The following is a 13,637-nucleotide window of genomic DNA, read 5'->3' on the forward strand; positions in this document are numbered from 1 at the left end:
CCAAAATTTTTACTTATATTTTTTTCTGATAAACTTTTAAAAAGATTTCTTGCAAGGCACATCTACTGGTAACAAAGTCCCCCAATTTTTTTTTCTTCGAGAAAGTATCTATTTATCCTTCACTTTTGAAGAATAATTTCACACGGTATAGAATTACTTGTCTTAGAGTTTTTTCTCTCAATACTTAAAATTTTTACTCCATTCTTTTCTTGATTACATGATTTCTGAGGAGAAATTGGATGCAATTCAGATCTTTGCTCCTCTATAGGTAACATCTTTTTCTTCTCTGCCATCTTTAAAGATTTCTTCTTTATTTTGATTTTCTGAAGTTTTAATATGATATGCCTATACATAGTTTGGGGGATTTTTGGCATTTATAAGTTTGGAGTTCTCCAAGCTTGCTGTATCTGTGATTTGGTGTCTCATATTAACTAGTAAAAATTCTGTCATTATTGCTTCAAATGTTGCTTCTGGTACTTTCTTGTCCTTCAGGTATTCCCACTGTGTGTATGTTACACCTTCTGTAGTTTTCCCACATTTCTTAGAAATGCTGTTTTTTATTTCAGACTTTTTGCTTTTCAGTTTTGGAAGTTTCTACTGACATAGCCTCAGGCTCACAGATTTTTTTCTCAGCTGTGTCCAGTTTACTAATGAGCCCATCAAAGGTAGTCTTCATTTCTTTTACAGTGTTTCTGATCTCTAGCATTTTTTTGTTTCTTTCTTAAAATTTCCATACTTCTGCTTGCTTGTCCATCTGTTCTTGCATATTTTCTACTTTTTCCATTAAAGCCTTTAGCGTATTCATCTTATTTAAAAAAAAAAAAAAATCTTGTTCTGAAAATCCCAACATTCTTGCCATATCTGACTCCTTCTCATGCCTGTTCGGTCTCTTCAAACTTTTTTCCTCTTAGTATGCCTTGTAATTTTTTTGTTAAAAGGTGAACATGATGTACTGGGTAAAAGCAACTAAAATAAATAGGGCTTTAGTAATGTGGTGACAAGGTGTAGGGGAAAGGAAGTGTTCTATAGTCCTAGATTAGGCCCCAGTCTTTTGGTGAACCTGTGTCTCTGGGCTATAAGATTCACCAGTGCTTCTCAGTGACCCCTCCCTATGTTGGACACAATGGCTAGAGATCACTGAGTTGAGTGTTGCCCTTCTTCCAAGTAGACTAGGCTCTGATAAAACTCTAATAAGGCTCTGGAAAAATAGCTTCTCCTGAGGTTAGGCCTTGTTCAGAAAAACAGAATGCTCTGAAGTATTTCAAAACGGTTCTTTTTCCTTTCTCCCTGCTGAACATACAAGGGAATTTTTCTCAGATATTCACTGTGAGAACCGGGTAGAGTTCCAGGAGGAGGAACAGACAAAAGTCTAGGGGCCAATCTATGACTGAGGTTTTTGGAGTCTTTAACTCTCAGATTTGTCCACATTGAGCCTCCAGCAATTTGTCAATTACAGTTTAGGTTTTTCTACCCTGATACTGGTTCCTACAGAGGTTTCTACTCCTAAGCACCTGCTCCTGTAAGTTATGATTCTCTTAACTGCCTGTATGTCTTTCCAATTTTGGGGGCAGTGGTTTGCCCTATGACTTCATTTCTCTGGCAGATCTAAGAAGAATTGTAGATTTTTCAGCCGATCAGTTTTTTTTTGTTTTTTTTAACTTGTTAGGATAGAGTGGTGACTTCTAAGCTCCTTACATTCCAGACTGCAATCATTGGCATTTGCACAGACATTACCTAGCTCATAGTTCTTGGAAATGAATATGAATAAATGGCCATAGAATTAAGTACTGACTTAACAAAGCTTCTGTCTGCTTTTTGATTTGTATCTGCTGAATCAAGGATGATCAGTTGTAATGGTCTATGTTTTATCTTTGTTAGCCATCATATTTCAAAGAGGCTATGATATTATGACCCATAACAAAGAAAGTCTTTGAGGGAGAAATAGAATTATTCTGCAAGCATAACCAAGAGATGAATGAATAAGCAAATATGGAACTCCTTCAGATCTCCCATATCCTAAGTTTACTGGTAGCGCTAGTACTTCCAGAAATGTTTAATATCAGTATCCAAGCTCAAAGCATGCAAACAAACAAATCTTCTCTTTACCATAAAAAGATAAAATGGATATACTTTGAAGTAGTAGCATCCTATCTATAAAAGTTTTAAATTATATACCAATATCAAAATAGGTATAGTAGTTTTCTTCATCATGCCTAAGCTCTCCTTGTAGCCTCAATTAGGTATTCTTTGCTCCCTTTTCCTGCTTTCTGATAAATTTTGCCCAAAAGATTTCATCTGAATTGCAAACATATACTCCCACTCTTGTATTTAATGCTGCAAGTAACATATGTTCTTTTTAAAATAAGGTTTTTCTTTGATATGTGCAGATTCATCTACATTCTTGGTTGGCCCTCCAATCACCTCTGGCACACAATTGTCCAGGGTTGATTGGATTAAGGGATGCAGTATGTGACTCTCAAGTACAGACACAATTAACCACAGAATCAATTCTGGACCATGTTCTAATCTGAACAGGTAAGCTAGCTAGCCCCAACAATTGGATGTTCTAATTATCAGTGAAATATTGATACTAAATATCAGTAAAATACTGAAGTTGGTAATAGTTTCCATTATATAATATCAAATAACAGTTTTTACTTTCACCCGTATTATACTGAATTACTGTTCTAAAGTTAAAGAGGTTTTTTTGTTTGTTTGTTTTTTGCCAAAAACCTTTTTTGTAATGGAGGGCAAGAGAAAGTTGTTCCATGTGACACACAAAACATCTAGGATTTAATTGAATAGCAGAGATCTTAGCTACTTTTTGGTTAGGTCAAATCAATGTACTGGTAGTATTTGCAAACATCTGGAAACAAGACATTAAAATAGATTATTATTTAGACTCATGCATATTTATGTGTCATTGCACATGCACATTTGTACAATAGTGCCTATTAGTTCCAAGTATGTTTTAAAAAAAAAGGATGGCACTATTTTACTAATTATTGTCATTTCATTTTTTTCTAAATACCTTTTCTTGTGCCCCAAACACTATAAAATGGATGAAAAACCGTATCTTTACTAGCATATCTTGTTAGTCATCATAATTCTGGTACGGGTTATCTTTTTGTTTGCTTGCGTGTCTGTGTGTGTGTAAGGTTTTTGTTTCACTTTGCAATATACCCACACTTTGAATTTGACTTGATAGAAGCATCTGAGAAGGATTCAGATTATTTGCAAATAATTCCATGAAACATTGACTTTGACCACAAACAAGAAGTGATTTCAAAAAAATGTACTTATTTCATATCTCTTGGTTTTGAGTCCAAATACTTTCTAGTTACCCCAATGTTAAAATGTACAGTTTTTTTTTTTTTCTTAATGCCCCGAGTGACTGAACTGAGTCAGACAAAATAAGAACTCAATTTGTTTTCTGATTCCAATTTCACATTATAGTTTCTGTGGCTTACAGACCACCGGAATTCTCAGATAATCAGACACATGAAATACAGGATTGGTAGGATTCGATGCAGACAATTGCTGTGGATGTTAGGCAATGGCCCCTGTACCATCACACAATGTCTGGAAAAGCAAACATCTTCCAGAACTGCTGTTTTGCTCTCTGACATCATCACTACATGCCAAAATGCCAAGGTCTTAGCTATCTTCCCTCAAAGGTATTACCTCCATCAAGTATCAAAAAGTGAAGACTGATGACATAAAGAATTATCTAATGAAAAGTTCCTCTGGAATGTCTCTAAGCAAATCAGAAGGACACTGATGACAGCGCCTTTTTTTTGACTACAGAGTTGAATCATCAAGGCCCCTTTCTCTAGATAATTATTTTATTATATTTTATATACTGTTAATTCATTATTTTAATTTTAAAAAGTAACCAGGGAGGCTAGTTACTTCAAATATTCCAAAATCTTCCAAAGAAATAGGTTGTTACAGGCCACTTAGGTGCTGAGGGCCTGAAGGAAACAGGAAGATTTATACATCTTTAAAGTCTATATGGTTTTCCTATAAGCCACTTACCTACTTCCTTTGAGAAAGACAGAAGGGAGAAAAAAAAGATAAATGCTCACAGGAACTGATGATATAACACCGTGCAGCTGCTAATGCATATGGATGTGTCATGCAAATGTCCCTAGCAGAAACACATTCTTTAGTTTAAACCTGCAACCATATTCAGCAATAAAAGAGTTTACAAATCAAACTGCTGACTCTTTTTTTTTTTCTTTTTTCTTATCAGAACACTGCAGCATACATCTTACCAGGCAGAGTAAATCAAAAGAAGAATCAGCTGGAGTTACCAACGCTTGTTTTCCCCTGGATATCAGGTGTGGGCTGCAATTTTGCAGATCAATTTGTGAGCTGAAATAAGTAGCTGTGGTCCACTAAAACTCGAAATAAAGCTGGGTTTGGGTGATGCTTGTGCTAACTTTGCAAAGGCCTTATCTTTGCAAAGGGACATTGTAATTTACCAGCTGATTGGTTTTTCCCTGTCTAAAGATGTACGTTGATTACACCTTTATCTGAATATAAAAAGATGTGGAGGAGCTGAGAGGAATACTGAGTAATAGAACTTTGTTTTCTTGTCTTTATCTTTTCTATTCTTTTAGTCTCAAATTTTGCAGATTCTCTGATAAGTGGATAGGAAAAGTAGACTCAAGAGAAGGACAAAAAAAGGAGAATAAGAATAAGAAAAAAAAAAAGAGGTGGAAGGAATTTGGGGAGCAATCTTGTCACATTAAATTTTCCAAAGCATCGACATAGTTAGAGCATATAGCTGTGAATTTATTGTGACATAGGCTTCTCCTCACGCTAGTACTGCGCATTTATTGAAAAGTTCTGTATTGGGGAATGAAAAATGTCAAACAGGAAACTTCAACTGTTACCTGGAGGGGACGTTAAATGGTGACTTGGGAGTGATTCGCTCCAACTTCTTTATGGCTGGGAGAAGGAATACCACTCTGACATTTTTTTATAGGCTTGTATGCAGAAGCTAAGCACTTAGAAGCACAAGGCAGTTGAGATTAGATGCGAAAAGAGAAAATGAGTACGTATTTGGGGATTAACCCGCATTTGCGCTCTACAGGGAAGCAAGCTAGGCACTCACTTTGAAGGCACCACTCCAGTGAAACGCCATCAATTCTGAATGAAATTACTTAGGGTGAAATTGCATATCTGCAGGTGGCATCATCTTTGCTGTGCTCCAGGTTTATTTCTCCCTCTAACCTGGGTTTGACTGGCCTTTGCTAAAGATCACCCCTGAGTAGTCTAGACCTCTGGGAAAGGGCCTGGCGTTCTAAAAATAGCCACTCATTTCCTTTACCCTTTGTTGACCACAGCGTGCGCCAACCAGGGATCGGGCGAAGGGGTGGGGGAGGGGGGAACACCCGTATTCCTTTTTGTGGGACCCGGAGCCAAGAGTTTGTGGCTTAGCCTGAAAAAGCCTCGGGCAAAGGCGGGGAGGTTGGAAGGAGGAAGAGGCGAACCTCAAAAGGCAATCAGTGGCTCGTTCTCTCCTTCCACCAGGATCCTAGGACATTCCCATATTCACTAGCAGAACTCGGTCCACTCCAAGAGCCCAGGCTGGAGTCTTCACTCAGGCCCAAGGCAGGCTGGTTAGAAAATAGCTCTGGCAGGCCTTCCCTCCCATTCCTCCGAGCCCCCTGCCCGGGGTCAAGTCACGCCTAAAGGATGTAAGAAGCTTGCTCCAGGAGCCAGTCATTTACTCTTTTTCTTTGTTGTTTTCCTAGAGGTGAGGCGAGAAAAAACGCTCACAGAAAGAGAGAGAACGGTTGCAATTTGCACCCCCTCCCGCCCCTCGACGCAGGCAATTCCTCGCTTGCATCTGGCGGCGCGGGCCGAGCCGCCTCCGCGCGACTAATATACATATTTAGAGGGGGAGGTTGGGCGGCTGCTTCTTCTCTGGGTCAATGTGTTAATTAAAAGTTGGTCTGAGTTGGTCAGCACGCAGTCCCAGATGTGCTTAACAGCATGCAATTAACACATAAGGCAAATCTTTTTGAAGATACCAGAATTGAAAACCCCCCAAAGAAACTCCACCCCGCCCCCGCCCTTAACGTGAAATAGCGATGGCAAATAAGGAAAAAGTCATTAAAAGACGTAATTAAATGTGAGTCGCCATTCTTGAAGGGGGTTGAGCTGGAAAAAAAAAATTCCCTAAATCTATATATTTCAAAAATAAATAGCAAATTGATTTTTTTTTTTTTTTTTTTTTTTTGCGAGACAGGCAGGCTCGGAGATCCGCTTCGCCCGGTTCCCACCCCATGTATATTAAATAGCTGGCGAGCGGCGGCCGCGCTGCGCGGGTGACCTAGCAAGCGCCCGAAGTCCCCGGCCTCTGCGCGGGCCCGCGCGCCGCCGCCGCCGCCGGCGATTGCAGAGGGGCCTCTCCCAGCCAGATTGGTTTCTCTATCCAGGGATAATTACCGCAAGCTCACTTGCCTAGCGTCCTTTATATTTTCAAAAAGTGAAGGGGAAGGGTACGTATGTATTGGAGGGGGAGTGATAGTCATTCTAGATTTAAAAAATATTTATATGAAAAGTAACAGTATTCACGGAGACACCTAATATCATCATCGACCTCATCGGAGGAGCAGGTCCGGGTTCCACTGGCCCAAGGCTGCATCTGCCAGCTCCCGCCTGCCCGCAGTTTTCTACCTTATTTAGCCCTTTGCCCTCGGTTCTCAGGCCTCCACGTGTCACTTTGCTTCTATTTGTGTTTTCATTTGGGTTGACTTTGTGTGTGTGTGTGTGTGTGTGTGTGTGTGTGACACTTCTCAGAATCCACCAAAGACCTTGAGTAAGAGCTGTTGGCTGCATCTTCCCTCTTTCTGAAATCTGTTAGCACCCCTCCCCACCGCCCACATCCCTCCTCATTCTCCTGCCCATACACATTCACAGGGGCAGGCGCTCCTATGCACGCCCACATTCACCCACACTCCCACACAGCATTCATTGCAACTTCCGTACTTGCAGAAGCCATAGAAGGACTTGGTGCTGCTCAGTTGGGCACCTTAAGGCCACACCGACCTCTAAGTCAACTTACTGGTTATCATCCTAGACTTTTGCCTTAACATGTTTTGGTTTCAGGGATGCCACATGATCCCATCACCAACACCACCCAAAAGGGGGCCAGGGATAGCAAATCTAACCAATTAATTATGTGTGTCGTATCTAAAGGGCGTGCCTTATTGATGACACCTAATGAAGCAAATAATGGATTTGCAGTATCTCGGCTATTCATCTGGTCCTTCCAGAATACCAAGTATTAAGGAGAGATGGATAGTGATGGATGAAGAGAGAGACAGAGAGGAGAGGGGGAGGGGGAGAAGGGGTCGGCTACAGATCCTTGGAAACAGACCAGATTTGTTGAGTGTCGGCTTGAAGAAGGCAGTCTGAGCCATGATTTAAACACCGGAGGCATCATTGTTAACTAGTGTCCGACGACTGTCCCCCGCCCCCACTGTGCCTTCCTCCCGCTCCTTTCTTTTCTCCCTTTTGTAGGATACAGAAGGTGAATAATGAAACCATTTTGCTAATAGTTTATGAGCCATGAGATTGGAAATGTATATGGATAGACCGGAGCACCAGACTAAAATCATTTGAAAGAAGCATGAGGCTTGGCAGAGAGAGAAAGAAACCCTCCGTGTCCTGTTTTCCCAGCCCGAAGCGGAATGGGACGAATGAGGTGGCCTCGTGCCTCTCCCTCTCCCCTCCGTCCGAGGACAGCGGCTTGGCCGGTCCTCCTGCCAGCGCCTAGCCCTCCTAGTCTCCCCAAGGGGCTGCAGCGAGAGGGAGATGAATTAGGGCGATGGAGAGATAGCGCGAGCGGGAGATAATCGTTATCACCAGGGTTTTTCTTCCAGTGATGAATCTGAAAAGATCTATCACGCAGGGTAGCTCTCCCGGAGGCATGAAACAATAGACGTGAACCTCGTGCTGCAGACTGCCACAGGGACGCTGTCCGTGCGTCTGTCATTTCTGTCCCCATAGGGCCTGTTCCCCTAGTTACGAACACCCAGAACCTTGAGAAATGCCACGAGCACCCACCCACCCACCCACCCACCCACCCGACCTCCACATTCGGCCCGCTAGGAGGTTTGCCCAACGGCTTTCTTTGCGGAGTTGCTGCAGTTTCAAAGCCTGGACTCTGGAGGAGGCACGCGGGGGCACCTAAGGGGATTGGAGGTGGAATAGGGTGGAAGGTGAGGCGCTGGCCTAGACCCACAAAGGGGCTGCAAAGCCTGGGGAAATCCTAGGAGCTGACTCGGAACGGTGGCCCAAGCCAATGGCCCGCGAGAGACCGCCCCGCATTTGGCCAGGCGTCCCAGAAGAGAGCGGAGGCGCGCGGGGGAGGGCGAGGGCGGGCTCCTCTGGAGGCAGCGGGCTCCAGGCCGGGCTCCAGGCCGGGCTCCCTAATCGGGTCAGCAACTGGAGCCGGAAGGCCGGACAGGTAGGTGGCGTGGGGCGCACAAGCCCGGCAGCGGTAACCCGGGACGCCTGTACTCCTTCCAACCCGGTCTTTGAGAACCCTTAAGCGCGCTCGGGACCCGGACCCAAGGGCGGCACCGCAGCCTCCCAGGCCCTTGGGGCAGCCTGGGAAGAGCGGTCCATCAGCTCTCGCGCCCCGGACGCGGTCTTCGCGGGGTCTGGAAAGGGAGACGCGCGCAAACGCCTGCGTGGAGCCATGGGCGGTGGGCACACCCCTCAGGGGGAGCTACTGTTGTAGCCCCCCTAGAATTTCTGCATTTTTTCACTCTTTCCAAACTGGATTCTGGGGAAAACAGAATAACCTTTGCGTTTAAGAGGAGGTAACTAGCGGGAAGCGGTCTTAGGAGGAGGTAACTGGTGGGCAGCGGTGTAAGGAAAGGCGCGATTGGGTCAGCAGCACCACCACATAAACTGCATGGGGGACCCTCTTTGGTTTTCGCCCTTTGGGGTACGAGTAGAGGTTGGGTGTTTCACCTCTTGTGTAGGGTAAGCGCTGCTGGCATTGGGCAGAGGTGGGGCACTGGAAAGAAAAAGCACCACCGTCCCCCGGCTCCCTCCCCTCTCCCCCCAGCTACTGCTACTGACCGCCTTTAGGCCCACGGGACTGGCTTGGCCCCCACTTCGCAGGCCTGACGCTGAGGCATAAAGCGTCCAAAGAGGAGCAGAGCAACCTCCCTGCACTTGCGGATTCTCCTCTCCCGGTACCTGGCGTCAGCTGCAAAATATTCAATTTCCTCAATCCCCACACCCAGCCGTATTGATCGTCCTATTGACCCTGGTTTCTGTGCACCATTCAGGATAGATTTAGCGTAGCAACCTCATGAACTGGGGGAGTCAGGTGTATGGAGCGAGTGTCTGTTATCTTCGGGGGGCTTTATTTTTAAGGAAGCACCTAGAATCAAAATGAAAATCTTACTGAGCCACTCACTACCCACAATCTGGCCTGGTCAAAAGGAAAGGGGAAGGGCGGGCAGTAAGTTGTGTTCAGGAATCTCAGTCAAGTAGATCCCATCCGTTGGGTCTGCAGGTGTGAGCGGGTGCAGCAAAAGGGCGTCCAGGGACAGGGTTGAGGGCGTGCGGGGTGATTAGTAAGGAAGACCCCATGGCAAAACCCCACGGCGCTAGCCTGCAGCTCGCGCTTACCCTGGAGCTGGCGCCCCCAAGCAAGCGATGACGTGACCCGGGTGCCCGCGTTTGCCCTCCCGGTAGGCCAGAGCCTAGGGTTGAAGTAAAGTTGCTGAGTGGGTTATTGTCGCTTCTGGGGAAGGAAATCTGCACTGCAGGAACTCCTTTGTGCCTTCTGCACTCACCTTTCGCACTTCCATCCAAAATTCTGGGTTACCTAAATTCCTGTCCCAGTACCTCAGGAAAACGCCAACTCCTGGCATTGCTTCCCGGTTTCCCTCCCAGTCACTCCGGTACTCCCAGAGAGAAACCCGGCTCCGGATCCCCCTCCGCCCCCTGGCTTCAACAGCCAGCAGCCCTGAGAGCTCTTTGCCCTTCCCAGCCAGTGCCAGTTGCTGGGTGGGGGAGAAAGGGTAGCAAAGGTAGGTGGGTAGGGAGGGTCAGGTAAATGGCGCGATTCTTCCCCCCTTCCGCAAAAGTAACAATACTACTGTAAATTCTATTAAAATTGAATTTCATCTCTCTCTCCCAATCTGTCCTCTCACAACTACTGCAAGGGAGGCGGGGGTGGGATTAAGGTCGTCCCCGGAAAAGGGGGGCAAAATGCACGCCTGCTCCTCTCATTTGTTAGTTGCTTCGGTCAAAAAGTTTGCTATTTATAGGCTACACGCGGCAGCCCGAATCTCCGCGCCCGCTTCCGAGTGCAAAGTGAGAGCGATCCCGGAGACGCCCAGCGGCCCGACTCCGTCGTGTCCCGTGATTTGTTTTCTTTTAGTTCTGCTCTCACGCGGCAAGCAGCCAGGGAGAAGACCGTGGGGAACCCCGAAACACCCTCTGGTAGTAGCAAGGAAAACAGTTCTGCAGTCGGTGAATGTGAGTCCGCGCTTGACCCCGCTCCGCGCGCGCGAGCGAAAAGGCTGGGAGGAGACACAGCTGCCCCGCGGCCGCCACCGCCGCCGCCGCCGCTGCGCGCGCCCCTTGCTCAGTCCTTGGCCTCCGCCTCTGCCTCTTCAACTTGCAGCTCCACGCGCTCTCTTTCTCTTGTCCCTCCTCCCCCTTTGATTTCTCCCTTCTCATTCTCTATTTCGCTGCATCTCTTACCCTCCCCTCACCTCTTTGGGACTACTCTCAACTTCCAGTTAAGTTTGCATCTGGGCGCAAAAGGAGTCAAGACTGGCCTTTACGTGGGAGGCGGGGTGCGCGTGTGTGTTTCATAAAGAATAAAACTGTGCGGGGCTGGGCGGGTCGGGGGTGATGAGGGGGAAAAGCGCGTGCCCGAGCTGGCCGTAGAGCGCGGCCCGGCGCGCTGGGGGAGGGGACGAGGTGCGTCCAGATGGAGACCTTTCCTTTCGCAGTGGCTGGGACCTCGGGATGAGGACGCGGTGCCCAGGAAGCCTGGCCATTTGGGACCATCCCTACGCGGAGCGGGGACAGATCTCTCTTAATCAAAATCTCAGAACCGCCCTGGGCGGAAAGCGGGGAAAGGAGAGGAAGGACGTGGTCTCATGCTGTGGCTAGCCGGAAGTAGAGTCAGGGTCAGGTCTCTGAATTCCAGGTACACTGGGAACTGCGACACCTTTTTCCAGCGGCGCGGCCAGGACTCGCTTGCTGTGAGAGCAAAGGTGCAAGCGGATCGCGGCGGTCGGTCCATAGGCCTTGACCTTGTCCTCTTTTTCTAAATACCAGAGCCGCAGAATATGCGGTGTTAGAAATCAAACGTCAAGGGGACGGGACAGCAGGCTGGCGAGGTTCCTCGAGCCTCAGCCCGGAGCGAGAGAAGCTTAGCCGCGCCAAACGCGCGGGGAAGAGCGGTGCGCTCGGAGCTGAGGCCAGGCGCTCTGTCTCGCAGGCGCGCCGCGGCTGGCAGGAAACTCGCGCACGGTGGGTCAAAGTGCCCTTTCCCGCCTGAGTTGAGGCACACTTTTCGGGGTACGGGATGTGGAGAAGGTTGTGACTGAAAATAAACCCGGGGCTTGGATCCGTGAGGCCGAAAATGAGAGGCCAGAGCGGGGGTAGAGAGGAATTAATAACAAGTAAGGGGAGACCGCTGGCTTAGCTTCTCTGGCGCGCAGGGCCCTGTGCCCTTAGTGCGCGCATCCAGATCAACTTCTTAGGCACCACCAATTTCTCCTTCCTCTGTAGAAGTCGCAATTAGAGTCCCCTTTTGGCCACATTCCCCCAAAAGTGCCCAGGCGGCCTTTGCAGATAGACTGGCAAGGAGAGAAGATCCAGCGCCAGTCTGTGTCGGTGCTCCCCAGAGTGTGCGCGTCCGAAGTTCCCCGTCACAAACCATGGGGGCTGGGGCGTGGTCTATTCCCAGCCCGCATCCCCAGTCCCTCCCAAGCTCACATTGCAGCAGCAATCTGGTTCATACTGGACCCGGGGCGCCCACATCTGGCCCTGAGCTGCCCAGATTCTCAACGTGGCCCTCCCAAAACCGCTTTCCAAAACTCAACTGCCCAGTTAAAAGCAGAAACAAGTTTCTGCCACTAACTCTGGGCCACATTCAGGGATATGGGTAGATGCGAAACTTAGTACATCTTCATAGGCAGAAACCGGTGGCACTGACCTATAAATGTTGGAATTCAGGTGCTGGAGGTGCGATGTCTCAGTAGCTCTCAGCCCTTTTCCCCAACAGTAAATGTGCTCAGCTCTTTGGTTAAGGGTTTATCTTAGCTGTTGATCTTTGCCCTAAGCCCTAGTGAGAAGGGAAGGAAAGGAGAGAACAGGTCAAAGTAAGAAAGGCTTACTTTCTGAGGAAAAGAGACAAGGGAAAGACTCAAAGGAAAAGCACAGTTAAAAAAAAGAAGAAAAGAAAAAGAAAGAAAGAAAGAAAGAAAAGAAAAAGAAAAACCCCATTGCCAGCTGTCTTTCTTTCCACCTTGTTTAGTTTGAAAAGCCCACGACTTTCGAGAGCGAAGGAGTTGGTTAGCCAAGGACCCTCAGATACATTTAAATACCCCATCCCCAAAATGTTTCTATGACAGGCGTCGCTCAAGTGTTGGCCAAAGTTGGAGAAGGCCTGAGCGCGGGCTCCTAGTATCTCTGGCAATTTTGCTTTAGCGTAAACTCTGGGTCCTGAAGATGGGGCGCTAGGCGCCAGGCTCCTGGGTAGCGGTGGGAGCAGAGTGTTTGGAGTCTAAATCATTCATTCCGCTTTCAAGAATTTTTGGAAGCATTAGGGCTTTTCCCGCCTTTGACGGGATCTTAAAACTCCGGAGCTTCTGTCGCTTAGGATAGTGACTTGCTCTGGCTGTGAGACTCACTCGCTCAGCTCTCCATGCGGCAATGCTGGCCATATCTTTCTAGTTCGCGCTCCCAACAGCAGGCTCCTTTCTGGCCTGTGCTTCTCCACGCTAGGCCTCTGTGGCGTGGCCTCTAGAGCCGTGGGTCTTTACTCATAGTCTGGGGCTCTAGATAGGAAGGACCCCAAGTTCTCCTTCTCGTTGTGAGTAAAGATGACATTTCTACCATGTAGACAAAACTAGACAACAAACTTTTGGGGTATGGAAGGGAGGTGGTGACAGAGAACGGAGAGGCCCATTTGTTTCCAAATCAGGTAGTGAAGAAAGAAGAGATTTCACTTCCTCCAAATTAGCTCGTTTTCAAGCAACTCTGGAAAATGGCAGGAAGAGGAATTGTCCTCTTACAAATACTTCAGATCTGTGACCTGTAACCCCCAAAACGAGGCAAGGAAAGGGTAACCATACACCTGTAACCCCCAAAAAGAGGCAACAAGAGAGCATCCATGCACGTGGAATTGGACAGAATTGGGTACCTCTGCCCATCTGCATAGGGGCCCTGCTTTTCTTAGATGGCCTTAGATCATGGTTATAAGTGGCAGCCACTATTTTACCAATAATCAAAGCATAATCTCTTGACAGTTCCTAAATTGTGTTTTTCATGGTGCCACTGGCTGCTAAGTTGCCAGGGATGCGATAATCAGCTTGAACCATCCCAGACTAAGATAACTTTATGAGCCTTAA

At 47.1% G+C, this 13,637-nt stretch overlaps 1 protein-coding gene and 1 long non-coding RNA gene across 2 annotated transcripts in view; one reads left to right on the plus strand and one right to left on the minus strand.

Moving 5' to 3' along the window:
• The window catches only part of LOC103877940, a 54,065-nt gene extending 41,790 nt beyond the window's left edge, over positions 1 to 12,275 (minus strand). Inside the window, exon 1 of the long non-coding RNA XR_637863.4 lies at positions 12,221 to 12,275. This is a non-coding gene — a long non-coding RNA (uncharacterized LOC103877940). The remainder of the gene's footprint in view (positions 1 to 12,220) is intronic.
• ESRRG (estrogen related receptor gamma) overlaps positions 8,471 to 13,637 on the plus strand; it is a 640,719-nt gene continuing 635,552 nt past the window's right edge. Inside the window, exon 1 of the mRNA XM_021931684.2 lies at positions 8,471 to 10,524. The gene's annotated coding sequence lies outside the window, so the exon portion shown is untranslated. The remainder of the gene's footprint in view (positions 10,525 to 13,637) is intronic.

The sequence above is a fragment of the Papio anubis genome, chromosome 1 (genome assembly GCF_008728515.1).
Source record: "Papio anubis isolate 15944 chromosome 1, Panubis1.0, whole genome shotgun sequence".
Taxonomy (NCBI): domain Eukaryota; kingdom Metazoa; phylum Chordata; class Mammalia; order Primates; family Cercopithecidae; genus Papio; species Papio anubis.